General features: G+C 37.0%; 1 pseudogene; it reads left to right on the forward strand.

The window, feature by feature from the left end:
* The first annotated feature begins 2,860 nt into the window (after positions 1–2,860).
* Positions 2,861–15,394, forward strand: part of LOC122746548 — a 66,233-nt pseudogene continuing 53,699 nt past the window's right edge.

Below are 15,394 nucleotides of genomic sequence, written 5' to 3' on the forward strand. Positions count from 1 at the left end.
GCATTGTTTTTTTCATATTTTGACATCCATATATTTGAATCCAAGAGGTAACATTACTTGCAGTGGAGAAATACTAAAACTTTCTTACAATTACTTGACTAAAGCAAAGATGTTTATTATTAGTTCACATAATTTAAAAATTCTATCAGTAAATATAAAAAAATGAACAAAGTAGAAGGCCAAACACTATCAAAGAGAACATAAAATTATTCCTATTTTGAGATTGTATAATGGCTTAGTTAGGCAACCCCAGAGCATCAGCTAGGAAATTGAGATACTGCCTACATTAAAGTAATGATTTACAAAATAAACCCACAAAAATTAATATCCTATCAATCTACCTATCGGTAGACAGAGGAACAATATGGACACAATTACAAAATACTCTTTGTACAAATAAAAAACAGATCTAAATTATTGGAACAAAGTTAATTATTCATGGGTATACTAAGCCAATACAATAAAATGACAAAGTTATATAAATAAGTTTACTTATTCAGTGTTACCCCAATCACAGTCCAAAAGAATTACTTTATAGAGCCAAAACAACACTAACAAAATTCCTTTGAAGTTCAATTCAATTTAATTTCATAATCATTAATTAAATACTTACAGCATGTTAAGAATTAAGCTAAGTGCTGCAGATATGCATAAAAAAGAGAGTCTCTTTCCTCATAGAGCTTACAATATAATTGGGGAAGAAAATACACAAAAGAAGGTGAAAACTGGGAGGGAGGGGTTGGAAGTAGGAGAGAAGGTACCCAGAATAGAAGCATGAGAATGATGGAGTGAAACATAGGGAGTATAACTGTATAACTGTTGGGATAAGGAACAAGAGGTCAAGAATGTTCAGAGAATTGGTGAAAAAAAGGAAATTAGCTTAGCCTTATTTTAAACTATTATACTATAATACCATATTTGTGAAAAAATGCTTGGTATTCAGTTTAATAAAGAGAGGTAGTGGGAAAATTAGGGACACAATAAACAGAAACAAATGAGCCTGGTAACCATTTTTTGATAAAAATGAATATCTCAGATTTGGGGGCAAGAACTCAGTATTTGACAAAAACTGTTGGAAAAACAATGTAGTAGAAACCAGGCATATATCAATATCTCACATACCATATCAGGATAAGCTCAAAATGAATCCATGATTAAGACACAAAGATCAGAAGCAAATTAGAGGAGTATGGACAAATTACTTTTCAGATCTAGGGATGGGGGAGGGTTCATTATCAAATAAGAGACAGTGAGGTTGACAGAGGGTATAGCTAATATGGACATTTTTTGCATCTATATACAAATATGTATTTTTGTACATAAATATGCCTATATATGTATACATGCAAATCTGTGTATATGTGTATCCTTAAATATGTATATAAATGTGATTATATATATATATATATTTATAAGCTTAATTATTTTTGTTTTTCTTGCCTTCCTAATAGGTTGTAGTGAGAGGAGAGGATAGAGGGAGAGAATCTGAAACTGTAAATAAAAATAAAATGAATTGAAAAACACAAAGGGGTGTCATGTTTTTCATTAGGAAGATGTCAGTTATACAGATCTTTGGATTTGCTATAGGCCTTTATGGTCTCTTTGAACTCTGAAATCACATGATTATGAGTTTTATGGAAGAAGATGAACAAATTTCTTTTTCTACCAGTAGTTGGAAGCTAGTAGATAATTAGTACCTGAGGCTTTTTATTTGCTTTGGCATAATATTTCTAACTCTGGTCAGCATCTGGGGTTTGATCACAATGTGAAGCTTCCCTAGAGACTTCCTCCCATGTATGTGGATGACCAGAGAACATATGGTGGGAATTTCCCCATCCCTCCCAACACATTTGGTGTTTGCATGCCCGTATGATAGTGCCTCATTAGCAGAAGGCAATCTTAGTCATAGAGAGCATTCATATAGCATTTAAAGTTTGCAAAGCATTTTGTAGACATTAATTCTTTTATGTTTCACAAGAAGCCTGTCAGGAATGTATTTTAAATGTTATTTTTTCCCATTTCTCAGATGATAAAGTTAAGGCTCAAAGAGGATACATACAGGGGCAGCTAGGTGGTTCAGTGGATAGAGTACCAGCCCTGGAGTCAGGAGTACCTGAGTTCAAATCCGGCCTCAGACACTTAACACTTACTAGCTGTGTGACCCTGGGCAAGTCACTTAACCCCAATTGCCTCACTAAAAAATAAAAGATGATACATACAGAGCTTGGAGAGTCTTTTGCACTCTCTGAGTCTCTCATTATTGTGAGGAGTAATGTTACATCCTGTGATGGAAAGCAAATTTTCCATGATTGAAAAAACCATAGATGGCAGACCTTGATTTATGCCTGCTTAATCTTAGTTCACCTCTTTTTTCATGGTTCCATCACCCATGACTTTGCTATACTCATAAAGCTACTAATTGCCACAGGCAGAATTTTCATTTTTGCTTCCCAAGGACTAAGTATACCACCTAGCACATACAGGCACTTGGTAAATACTTTTTGATTATTTCATCTGTACTTTAGGACTCTGTAAATCTTTAACTCTTCTCTGGTTTTGTCATAACTATCTCTGATAAGAATTAAAGATGTTCCTTTATTGCCAGTATGTATTTAAATAGCTAAGATTAATTATTATTTTCTGAATCTAACTGACCATCACAGGGTGCCATGCATTTTTTTTTCCTACAAAAGTTTAATAAACATAAATTCTGTGACTTCAGAGATGAAGATTTGTATAGAATCCATAAAACTTCCTAGCTTGATCATAATTTAATTGGTTGTCCCTTTATCTCCACCCCTTGTTTTGCAGCCTATATATTTCTTTCAGAATTTGTTAGGGAATTACAACAGCACTCAAAGTTGAGAACCAAGGAGCAAACAAAGAGAAGGAGAAGAGAAAAAAGTAAAAATCTGCTTAGAGAGCATGACAATGGACATCATCCCAAGCTTAAGTGTTGGAACCTGGACACTCCTTGTTCTCTTCCTGACTCTCCTGTTTCTGTAAGTGAGAAGCTCCTTTCCTGCCCCCCCCCAAACCCCTTTACACTTTATCAGGGCATTAGGGCCAGCTCCTTTGTGACTGTCACAGGACATTTGACAATGACTGGTTTCTAGTTGCTTCTACTCTGCATAATGTACATAAGGATATATTGGTTATATGGAATATTTACTGGCCTTTATTTTTTATATAAATGAATTGACGTTGTTTAATTGATAAAATATCAAGAGAAATCTGTAAACACCTTGATCAAAGGCTCGATTGTCTTTTACCAAAAGAATCAACTTTGAGGATAGTGTGTGGGCATTGCTCAAGTGATTGAAAAGCAAAGAGAACACCTTAAAGAAACTTGAGTACATCTCAACTGTTTTTCTTGTTACCTTTCCAATTTTGCTCCCTATTATTTTACTTTCCCATAGTTAAAAAGATATTTCCTTTTCTCCCCAAAATTACAGCTCATTTGCTAATACTCATCTTGACCAAAACTCTGTGGTCTTTTCTGTCTGCTGGTTTCTAGAGATTATGTATAACATATTTCTTTATTCTCTTTTTCAAAGAGCAATCCTGTTCTCCACCCATCTCTTTTAACTAATCACTCACCTGGAAAGAGAGCAAACTAGAAAATTGCTTAACATGGTCATTGATACATTAAAAAATGGAAGTTTCTGTGTACAAAAAAATACAAGTAGATAAATTATCTCTGGTGTGGCAATCTACACAAGTTGATGAGACCAAAGGATCTGTTCTGGAAGAGGACATGTAGAGACCCCACTGCAGATATTGCATTTCTCTAAATTTCATCATTTGTTGTCTCTATTTTTAAGGCTTCTTATGGCTTCAAGGAGTATTATTTAATTGTTCTCCTTAATATACAAGATTTTTTGCATTTAGGTCTTTGTTTATTCCCTCTTATGTTAGTTTATCACAAAATGTGACAGTGGTCACTGTTAAGTGTTAGAGAAAAATTCACAGAGGAACTTCATACATTTAAAAAATATATTTTTATTTTTTCCTGCAGACTCTGAATCACACTAATTAAGTCAGGCAATAGAGGATAATATTCATTTGCCCCTTTTTTACTAGGATTTTCAAAATTCCCTGTAAGTGAATGGTGGAAACTTGGTGCTAGTTTTCCATCAGGATATAAAAAAATGACCAGAATTATTGTGGGATTTTCTATTATATTTGATAATGTGCCATAATTAATTTAGGTAATTTTGAACTCAATATTTGACCCTAGTTTGTGTCTCAAAAATAAAGAACCAATAACTATATTTTTATGTGTATAAGTAATGTAAATATTTAAAGTTTATTTCAGTGATAGTCCTTCTAGAATAATTGCTCAATTAAAAGGTATAGCCAGTTTTGTGACTCTTAAAGTGTATTGGCATGTTGCTCCCCAAAATATTTTCTTGATTCTGTTTTTTGTGTGTGTGTGTGAGGCAATTGGGGTTAAGTGACTTGCCCAGGGTCACACAGCTAGTAAGTGTCAAGTGTCTGAGGACAGATGTGAACTCAGGTTCTCCTGAATCCAGGGCTGGTACTCTATCCACTACACCACCTAGTTTCCCCTTTTCTTGATTCTGACATCTCACAAATAATATACTAAGGTATCTGTCTCCTCATAACCCCAACAAAAGTGGATATGATCATTGGTGATCTTATTACAAGGTTTTGCAATGTAGTCTGGTTTAGGACAATGAATTCAATGTCATCTGCAAATGGAAACACATGAGGTACCTCACCATATTAATATCCTATACAGGAAAGCATTTTGGGATTTTTCAGAGGCACAATTACTACAGACGCAACTCTACCTGTTCTCCAAGTTAGGTCTGCAATACCAGGTTGCCTAGAACAAATGAGCGAAGGAATGTGTAAAAACAAATTATTAAGAATTATTAAGAGACCAAGGATATTGGAGGCAGCTAGTTGGCACAGTGGATAAATCACTGGCCCTGGATTCAGGAGGACCTGACTTCAAATCCAGCCTCAGACACTTGACACTTACCAACTGTGTGAGCCTGGGCAAGTCACTTAACCCTCATTGCCCTGAAAAAAAAGCAAAAGACCAAGGATATCCAATAAGTAAACCAAGAAGAGAATAACTCTCATTTTCTCTCTCTGATTAAATAAATAAATATAGGTTATATATTGATGTAAGGAAGTATGTATGTATGTAGGTATGTATATAATCAAGGCCTTGAAGAAAATCACAGCTTTTCCACAAAACCAATTATAATCCCTAGAAAAAAATAAAACAGTATTATAAATGAATTGGAAATGACAGAGAAAAGAACTGGAATAGAAATGAGAGATGTAGAAGACACACTTGGAAAGACATTTAACTGTTGTACATAAAAGGTTGTTGCTATTGTTGTTTGTCCTTTGTACTTAAAGAGAACCATGATACTGAGGTGATGTCATGACTTGCAGTGAATAGAATTTAAGTCAGGGAGGCCTCCATAAAGGGTACAAAATCTTATCCAAGTAACTGCCTCCTTGAAAATTGGAATGTACCAAAAAGAAGATCATGATTCTATAAGACAAGAAGAAATAGTAAAATAAAGTAAAAAAAATTAAAAAACAACAACATTGAATCAAGTCTCTAAATAGATTCTGGAGCTACAGAAAAAAAAAGATAGAGAAAAAGTACAACACTGTGCAGAGGGTGTCTGGGCAAGCTGGTGGGAGGCTTTTAGCCATAGCAAAGATCAGCAACTGAGGCCCCTTGGTCCTGGCTCAGCAGACTAGTGGTATAGCAGGCCTATTGGGAGGCCCCCAGCTCCATCACTGAAGGCAATTTCCCTGCCAGAATATCCCCTGCACAACAGATGCAACTAGGCTGGGCCAACCCAGCACAGGGACCAAGGCAAGCCCCTGAGTCCTCAGAGCAGAAAGTCAGTGATACGGCCTCTGGCCCCCAGGAAAAGAAATTTGGGAGAGTGCTTCCTATGCCTCAGAAGCAGAGCTCAACTTTAAAAACCACAAAATAGACTAAAATATGAGTAATAAACAGAAAAGATTTTCTCCTTTGACTGATAATTCTGGAATTTATGGGATGCAAAGTAGTTCTTACGGGAAATTTTATTTCTTTAAATGCTTATGTGAATAAAATGGAGAAAGAGGAGATCAGTGAATTGGGCATACAACTAAAGAAACTAGAAAAAGAACAAAATAAACACCAATTAAATAGAAATTCTGAAAATTAAAGGAGAAATTAATAAAATTGAAAGTAAGAAAACGATAGAATTAATAAATAAAACTAAGATCTGGTACAATGAAAACATCAATAACATAGATAAACCTTTGTTCAATTTGATTTAAAAAAGAAGAAAATCAAAATACTTGTATCAAAAATGAAATGGATGAGGGGGTTGAGTCAAGATGGTGGAAGAGAAGCTATGACTCCCACAAGCTCCAGATAAACCCATCCAATCACCCCAAAATAATGTGGTAAAAACAAAGAAACAAAAAAACGCCAGAGCAGCCTAATGCACATAAGAGCAGAGTGAGACTTTTTCAGCAAAAGAGGGCAACTGTGATCACCTACTGACCAGGCTGAACAGCTCAGCCTGCAGTCTGGACTGTGGAAATTTATTTTGATTTGGGGACCCTGCCTTTGGGCTGAGATTACAAAGCCTTAGGCCCTCAGGGGTTTTTTCTGTGTAAGAGGGGCTGGTGCCCCTCCCCTTCCACTTCAGCTGAGCAAAAAAAACCCCATGGCCTTTACAGGATGCCAGATCAGAAGGCTGGGGGAAAAAGCCCCAGCTCCCTACACCCCAGGTGGAGCTGCCCTGGAGATCCTAGGCTTGTCCTGCCAGGCCCTAGCATAGCCCATGCAGAGGTCCCAGGCATGCAGCAGGGAGCACGGGCCCCTCGAGCCCCATTGAGCACAACCCTAGTGTGGCCGGCGGGTTAGCTTGGTGTGTGCGGGGGCACAGGGAGTCCAAGGTTTGAGGGGAGAGAAGGAACATATATACAGGGGGAAGACAGTGAAGAGGAAGCTGGAAGATTAAGAAGACAGGAAGGGAGGTTGGACAAAGTGGATACACTGGAGCACTAGGAGAATGGAAGGAGAGGTTGGTGAGAGAGAAACACAGGGGCTCAGTGTGACAGTATGGAGAGGAAAGTTATATGCTGGGGGGTCGAAAAAGTGAAAGGAGCTTGGAGTTAGAAGAAAAGAGCTGAGCAGTGAAAGGGAAGCTGGAGTGAAGGAGAAAAAGAGTGAAAGTTGGAGAAAGCTGGAACATACCCTAAAGGAAGAGGCAGCAAAGGCCCTTATTAAAAACAGACAGGTAGTATAATTTGCATTTCTTTACCCCTATCATTTACATTGATTTTTATAAATAAATTCTGCTTTGATCATTTAAAAAAATCTTTGTGTAAAAAAATTAACTTAATCTGAAAAAATTATATCTGTCCTTATATGGAAAATTGTAATTATATGAAAAATTATAATTTGGCCATAAGTCCTGCTGTGGTAGTCATTCAAATGTAAAAATTATTTTATTAATTAATTGCATAATTTTGGGGGACTAATCTGACTGGGGGGCCTAATCTTACTGGAGGACTAATCTGGGGACTGGCTGGCTATCTGACTGCTATTAATTTAATATGGGCCATTTAAAAATTTCTCCACACTGCTCCCAAATTGATAGACAAATGATTAAGAAGCCTCTTAATTAAAAATTGACACACTTTAGAGGTTCTGTAATGACTTTTAACTGTTTGATCTGAGAGGTGCTAGGATGCTTCTGTGAGCATGCTTCGCAGCATCCTGCATGGGAGGCTTCTGCTGACCTTCTTTTAAAGACAGGTCAACATGTTTTTGTGAACTCAGGTTATTTCTAGCAGAGGGAGCTCTGGCACCCCTCTGAATACATGGCTTACTATGGGTACAATTCTTTTTCTCTCTCCAGAGTTGTATAAGAAAATACCATGCTATAGTATTAGTAATGGAGAGAAAAAAATTACAATTGCTAGAGCTATTATTATAGCATAATAAGGGTCAAAATTAGTCAAAATGTCTCCAGTAATATTAACCATGGGATCAGTGGGGAAAACAGACTCACTCATCCCATCATTCCAAAAATTTTTTGTAGTATGGATGAGGAGAAGTCCTATAAGGCTATAAGAAAGTACTGAGATAGTCATTCTTTGAAAGCGAGACAATATGTAGTCCCAGAATATCCCAATGAAAAAAGGCAAGAGGTAAAACAAATATTCAAGTATGATTCAGTATAAATGCTAAGGCTTTGCTCTGCTAGAGGCTTTCAAAAAAAATTAAGGGGAGCAGTGGTTGGAAAATTTTTTATTTTTTTATTTTTATAGGAAAATCTTACCAGGTTAGTAACTCCTAGTGGACCTATTTTTTTTTTTTTAAGATTTACCAATTTAGGCTAGAAACTCCTTGTGACTCACCAATTAATATGTAAAAAAATTAGTAATTTAACTTAATCTAATCTAAAAAATTATATAACTGGATTTATATGAAAAAGTATAAGTATATGAAAATTACAACTTTAGAAAAATTATAATTTGGGCCATAAGTCCCGCCACGGTCGCCATTCAAATGTGAAAATATTTTACTGACTAGGCCTAATTTTGGGGGACTAATCTAACTGGGGGGCCAATATAACTGGAGGACTAATCTGGAGACTTTTAATTGGCTGGCTATCTGACTGCTATTAATTTCCTAAGCCAATCTGTTAGGGCCTTTTAAAAATTTCTCCACTCTGCTCCCTACCAAATTGATAAGCAAAAGATTAAGAAGCCTTTTAATTAAATAATTAGAGTTTATTTATAAAAATCAATGTAAATGACAAGGGTTAAGAAATGCAAATTATACAACGTGTCTGCTTTTAATATAATAAGGGCTATTGCAGCTTTTTGCCTTAGAGTATGCTCCAGCTTTCTCCAACTTTCACACATTTTCTCCTTCATTCTAGCTCCCCTTTCACTGCTCAGCTCCTATCTTCTAACTCCAAGCCCCTTTCACTTTGTTGACCCTCCTGAAAAGCCCGATAGCTTCCTCACCTCTGTTGCCAACCCCCTGGAATCTCTAGCGTCTCTGTATCATAACCCTTCCTCGCTTTCTCTAACCTCTCTTTTTCCAACCTCACTTTCTCCAACTCCCAGACATCTTCTCTTGTCATCCTCCTTCCATTCTCTTAATCCTCTGGCCTCCCCTTTCACTGTCTTCTCCCCTGTATATATGTTCTTTTTCTCCCCTCAAACCTTGGGCTCCCTGTGCCCCCTTACACGCCAAGCTAATTTGCCAGCCACGCTAGCGCTGTGGCCAGGCAGGGGCTCAAGCGGCCTATGCCCCCTGCTGCACACCTGAGACCTCCACATTAGCTGCACTAGAGGCCAGCCTGAATGATCCCGGGATCTCTTGGGTAGATCCCCCCAGGGTGGAGGGAGCTGGGGCATTTTCCTCCAGCCATCTGACCTGGCATCCTGTAAAGCCCCCAGGGCTTTTTGGCTCAGCTGAAGTGGAGGTGGAGGGGCACCAGCCCCTCTTACACAGAAAAAACCCCTGAGGGCCTAAGTCTTTTTAATCTCAACACAAAGGCAGGGTCCCCAAATCAAAATAAATTTCCACAGGACCCAGCCAGAAGCAGACAGTGCTTCCAGAGTGCTTCAGAGTCTTCAGCACCAGCAGCTTCTGAGGATCTGATTGGGGACTTGTGATGGGGTTTGGCAGTAGGCTGGGGTGAAATGGAAGCAGTCTCTGCTGGAATTGGGCTGAAGCACCCTGTTTCTGAACCAATGGGCTGAATTGAAGGGTGATGGCCCAGTGGGAGAGGAGCACAGGCATGTCAAGCTTTCAACCATAGAGAATTAGAGTTCAATCAGATTTCTATTTCTGGGTCAGAGAGAAAGCAGCCGTGGTTAATCAGAGGCCAGGCAGGCTGAGAAGAAGCCCAATCACCTCCTGGGCCACCCTGTAGCTTGAACAATGTGTCCTGGAAGCAGCGCTACACTTTAAGAAGGATTCAAAAGCCAAGAAATAGTAAGCCAGGATGAGTAGGCAGAGAAAGGAGCAGACAATGCAAAACTTCTTTGGGGAAATGGTAGACCAGAATACACACTCAGAAGAAGAAGATAATAACAGGGTCAAAGCTCCAACATCCAAAGCTTCCAAGAAAAATATGAACTTGTTTCAGGCAAGGGAAGAACTAACAAGGGACGTTGAAGGGAAAGTAGTAGAGATAGAAGGAAGAGAGATGGAGGAAGGAATGGAAAGAGAATTGAGAGCAATGCAGGAAAGGAAATAGAAAAGCTCTCCCAAGAAAATAATTGCCTAAGAATTAGGATTGAACAAATGGAAACCAGTGGATTTATGAAAAATCAAGACAAAGTAAAACAAATACAACTGAATAAAAAGATAGAGGACAATATGAAATATCTCCTTGGAAAACAGCTGACCTGGAAAACACATTCAGGAGAGATAATTTGAAAATAATTGGACTACCTGAAAACCATGACCAAAATAAGAGTTTAGACAGCATCCTCCAAGAGACTGTAAGGGAAAATTGCCCTGATATCCTAGAAGCAGAAGGCAAAATAGAAATTGAGAGAATCTACCACTCACCTCCTGAAAGAGATCCCAAAAAGGAAACCTCCAGGAATATCATAGGCAAATTTCAGAGATCCCACGTTAAGGAGAAAATATTGCAAGCAGCTGGAAAAAAGGAATTCAAATACTGTGGAGTGACAATGAGGATAGAACAAGATCTACCAGCATCTATGTTAAAGGACCGGAGGGCATGGAAAATGATATTCCAGAGGGCAAAGGAACTGGACTATAACCAAGGATCATGTACCCAGCAAAACTGTGTAGAATATTTCAGAGGAAAAAATGGGACATCAATGAAAAAGAGGACTTTCAGGCATTTCTGATGAAAAAACCTGAACTGAATAGAAAATTTGATTTTCAAATACAAGACCCTGGAGAAGCATAAAAAGGTAAACAGGAAAAAGACTTTACGAGGGATATTAAAAGATCAAACTGTTTACATTCCCACATGGAAAGATAATACTTCAAACTCATAACTTTCTCAGTAAGAAATTCACAGAAGACACAGGTCTGAACTGAATAGGAAGAGATGATACCCATAAAGCATTTATGTTTTGTTCTTTTTGAGGCAAACGGGGTGGGGTGTCTTATGTCTGGGGCCAGATTTCGGCTTGGGGCTTCCTGGGTCCAGGGCTGGTGCTTTTTCCACTGTGCCACCTAATTAATCCATGAGGACATCTTTAAAATAGGGTTAAGGTGTAGGAGGAATACACTGGGGGAGGGGGAAAGGGAGAGAGAGTCTGGGGAGAGATAGTTCACATGAAGGAAACAGGAAAATCCCTTATGGAGGGGAGGGGAGAGGGGGAAGGAGTGGAGGAGTGAGCGTATCTTACTATCATCAGAATTGGCTCAAAGAGGGACTAACATACATATTCAAATAGGTATAGTAATAAATTTTTGCCCTGAGGGAGGGGAGGGAGATGGGGGGGGGGGAGAAGAGAGGAAGGAGGGAAGGGTAGATTGGGGGAGAGAGCAGTAAAAAGCAAAACATTTTTGAGGAAGGTGAAAATGTTCTGCATAACTGTACAACTATGACATATTGAATTGTTTGATTTCATAGGGAAGGTTGAGGAGGGAGGCAGGAAGAAAAGTTTAGAACACAGAATTAGCTCAAAGACCTTAATCTCATCTGAGTGGGCTCAAGGAGGGAATAACATTCACACCCAGAAAGTAGGAGGGGAAGAGGATAAGGAGGGAAGGGTGAAAAAAGGTAATGCAGAGTGGGGGAGGGGTCAGTCAGACGTAAAACACTTTTGAGGAGGAATGTTAAAAGAAGATAGAAAATAGAGTAAGTATCATGGAACGGGAATAGGATGGAAGGAAATAGTTATGATGATTGATTACAATGGCAAAACTTATGGTACCTACTTTGCTGGGCTAATATCAAGAAAATTCTTTGTCAAGTTTAAGGTACTATATACAGATTATAATGAACAGGATACTTTCAGAAAAACCTGGAAAGACCTACATGAACTGAAACAGAGTGAAATGTACTGTATACAAAATAACAGCAACGGTATACTATGCTCTGCTGGGAAGCATTTGGTTATTTTCAGCAAGGCAATGATCTAATATAACCCTGAAGGACTTATGAAAATTGCAATCCATCTACAGAGAAAGAACTGATAGTATCTGAAAACAGATGGAAACACATTTTTAAAAAAAAATTGTTTTTGACAATTCCTTAATCTGAAGTTTTATTTTTTTAAACTGTTTTCTCTCATAACCAAGCTAATGTGGAAATGTTTTCAATGACTACTAATGCATAACTCATGTTGAATTGTTTGAGTTCTTGTGAGTGGGATGGGGGACAGGATAGAGGAAGAGAAGATGGAACAAAAGTTTGGTTTTTTTTAAACATCCTAATGAGGTTTATATAAGTTATTGCTTATAGCCATCAAATATCTTAGGAGGACTGGAGATATATATTTTTAAAAATTCCTCAGGTTTGCATTTTATGTTAGGCTTGAACAAGCTAACTGGCATTGTAGGAGCCTGTGGTCTCAGATCAACTTATAGTGTGTGGGGGGGTAGTAGCTCCTCAGATTAGTCATGGGACTAGCAGCACCCCAGATGGGTTATCAGAATTAAAAAATTACTCACCAGCTTTCCTTTTTTTTTTTTTTTTTGCATATGTACCCTGCTTTTCTTTATTTATTTTATTGTCCAGTTACATGTAAGGGTACTTTTCAACATTCATTTCCATAAGATTTAAAGTTACAATTTTTTCTCCCTCCCTCCCTCCCTTTCCTCCCCTCTCCACAAGATTGCAACCAGGTTATACATGTACAATCCACAAGTGTTCTTTTTATCAGTTCTTTCTATAGGGGTGCATAGTAAGCTTCCTCATTAGTTCGTTGGGATTGTCTTGGATCATTGCATTTCTGAGAATAGTTAAGTCATTCACAATTGCTCATTGAACAATATTGCTGTCACTATGCACAATGTCCTCCCAGCTCTGCTCACTTCACTATACATCGATGTTCATTAGTCTTTCCAGGTTTTTCGCGGATCATACTGTTTGTCATTTCCTGTAGCACAAGACCATTCCACTGCAATCATATAGCACAGCTTTTTCCATCATTCCTCAATTGATGGACGTTCCCTTGATTCTCAGTTCTTAGCCACCACAAAGAGTTGCTTTCTTGTACAATTTTTCCCCTTTTCTCTTTTTCATGATTACTATTGTAAACTCTTTTGGAACACAAAGTTTTAAAAAACTGATATACAAAACTTGTCTTTACACATATTTTGGAAAATAAAATTCTATTCATACTGAAAAAAATGAAACAGGTGAATTTACCAGTGAAGGAGAAGAAATTAAAGCAATAATTTTGAGCTGTTTTGCCCAATTGTATGCCAATAAATCTGGCAAACTAAATGAAATGGATGAATATTTACAAAAATATAAATTGCCCAGATTAACAGAAGAGGACATAAAGTTCTTAAATAAGCGTATTTTAGAAAAAGAAATTGAACAAGCTATAAATGAACTCCCTGAAAAAAATCTCCAGGGCCAGATGGATTTACAAGTGACTTCTACCAAACATTTAAAGAACAATTAATTCCAATACTATCTAAACTATTTGAAAAAAATAGGTGAAGAAGGAATTCTACAAAATCCTTTTATGAGACAAATATGGTGTTGATAACTAAATAAAGAAGAGTCAAAACAGAGAAAGAACATTATAGACCAATTTCCCTAATGAGTATTGATGTAAAATTCTAAATAAAACATTAGCTAAGAGATTACAGCAAGTGATCACCAGGATAATATACTATGATCAGGTGGCTTTTATATCAGGAATTCAGGGCTGGTTCGTTATTAGGAAAATTCTCAATATAATTGTCCACATCAATAACAAAATTAACTAAAATCATATGATTATCTCAATAGATGCAGAAAAAGCTTTTGACAAAACACAACATCCATTTCCATCAAAAACACTTTAGAGCATAGGAATAAATGAATCTTTCTTTAAAATAATATGCAGTATCAATCTAAAACCATCAGCAAGCATTATATGTATTAGGGATAAGTTAGAAGCATTCCCAATGAGATCAGGGATGAAACAAGGATGTCCATTATCACCACTATTATTCAATATTGTACTAGAAATGTTAGCCTTAACAATAAGAGAAGAAAAAGAAATTGAAGAAATTAGAATAAGAAAGCAGGAAACAAAACTATTACTCTTTGCTGATGATATGATGGTATAGTTAGAGAATCCTAGAGAATCAAGTATAAAACTACTTGAAACAATTAACAAGTTTAGCAAAATTGCAAGATATAAAATAAACCTAGATATGTCATCAGCATTTCTGTATATGACAAACAAAGTTCAGCAGCAAGAGAGAGAAAGTTCATTTAAAATAACTATAGACAATATAAAATGTTTGGGAGCCAAGACAAACCCATGAATTCTATGAACACAATTACAAAACACTTTTCATACAAGTAAAATCAAATCTAAATAAATGGAAAAATATCAATTGCTCATGGATTGGTTGAGCTAATATAATAAAAATGACAATTCTATCCAAATTAATGTATTTATTTAATTCTATACCAGTCAAGGTACCAAAAATTATTTTATAGAGCTAGAAAAAATAATAACCAAATTCATCTGAAAGAAAAAAAGGTCAAGAATATCAAGGGAATTGGTGAAAAAAATGGAAATGAAGTTGGCCTAGCTCTATCATATCTAAAACTATATTGTAAAAAGGCAACCATCAGGGGGCAGCTAGGTGGTGAAGTGGATAAAGCTCAGCCTTGGATTCAGGAGGACCTGAGTTCAAATCTGGCCTCAGACCCTTTACACTTCCTAACTGCGTGACCCTGGGAAAGTCACTTAACCCTCATTGCCCTGAAAAAAAAAAAGCAACCATCAAAATTATTTGGAAGTGGTAAAATAATAGAATGGTGGATCAGTGGAATGTTTATGCACATAAGACACAGTAGTAAATGAATATAGTAATCTATTGTTTGATAAACCTCAATATTCCAGTTTTGGGGATAAGAACTCACGGTTTGACTAAAACTGCTTGGAAAACCGGAAAATAGTTTGGCAGAGACTAGGTATAGACCAATACTTATACACCTACCAAATGATTTAGACATAAAGGGTGCTTCCATAGTCAAATTAGGAGAGGGAGGAATAGTTTACCTGTCAGATTGATGGAGAGGGGAAGAATTTATGACCAAACAAGACATAGAGAACATTATAAAATGAAAAGTGGATCATTTTGATTAAATTCAAAAGGTATTACACAAACAAAACCAAAGCAACTACAATTAGAAGGAAAGAA

The sequence above is a fragment of the Dromiciops gliroides genome, chromosome 1, assembly GCF_019393635.1.
Source record: "Dromiciops gliroides isolate mDroGli1 chromosome 1, mDroGli1.pri, whole genome shotgun sequence".
In the NCBI taxonomy this organism is placed as follows: domain Eukaryota; kingdom Metazoa; phylum Chordata; class Mammalia; order Microbiotheria; family Microbiotheriidae; genus Dromiciops; species Dromiciops gliroides.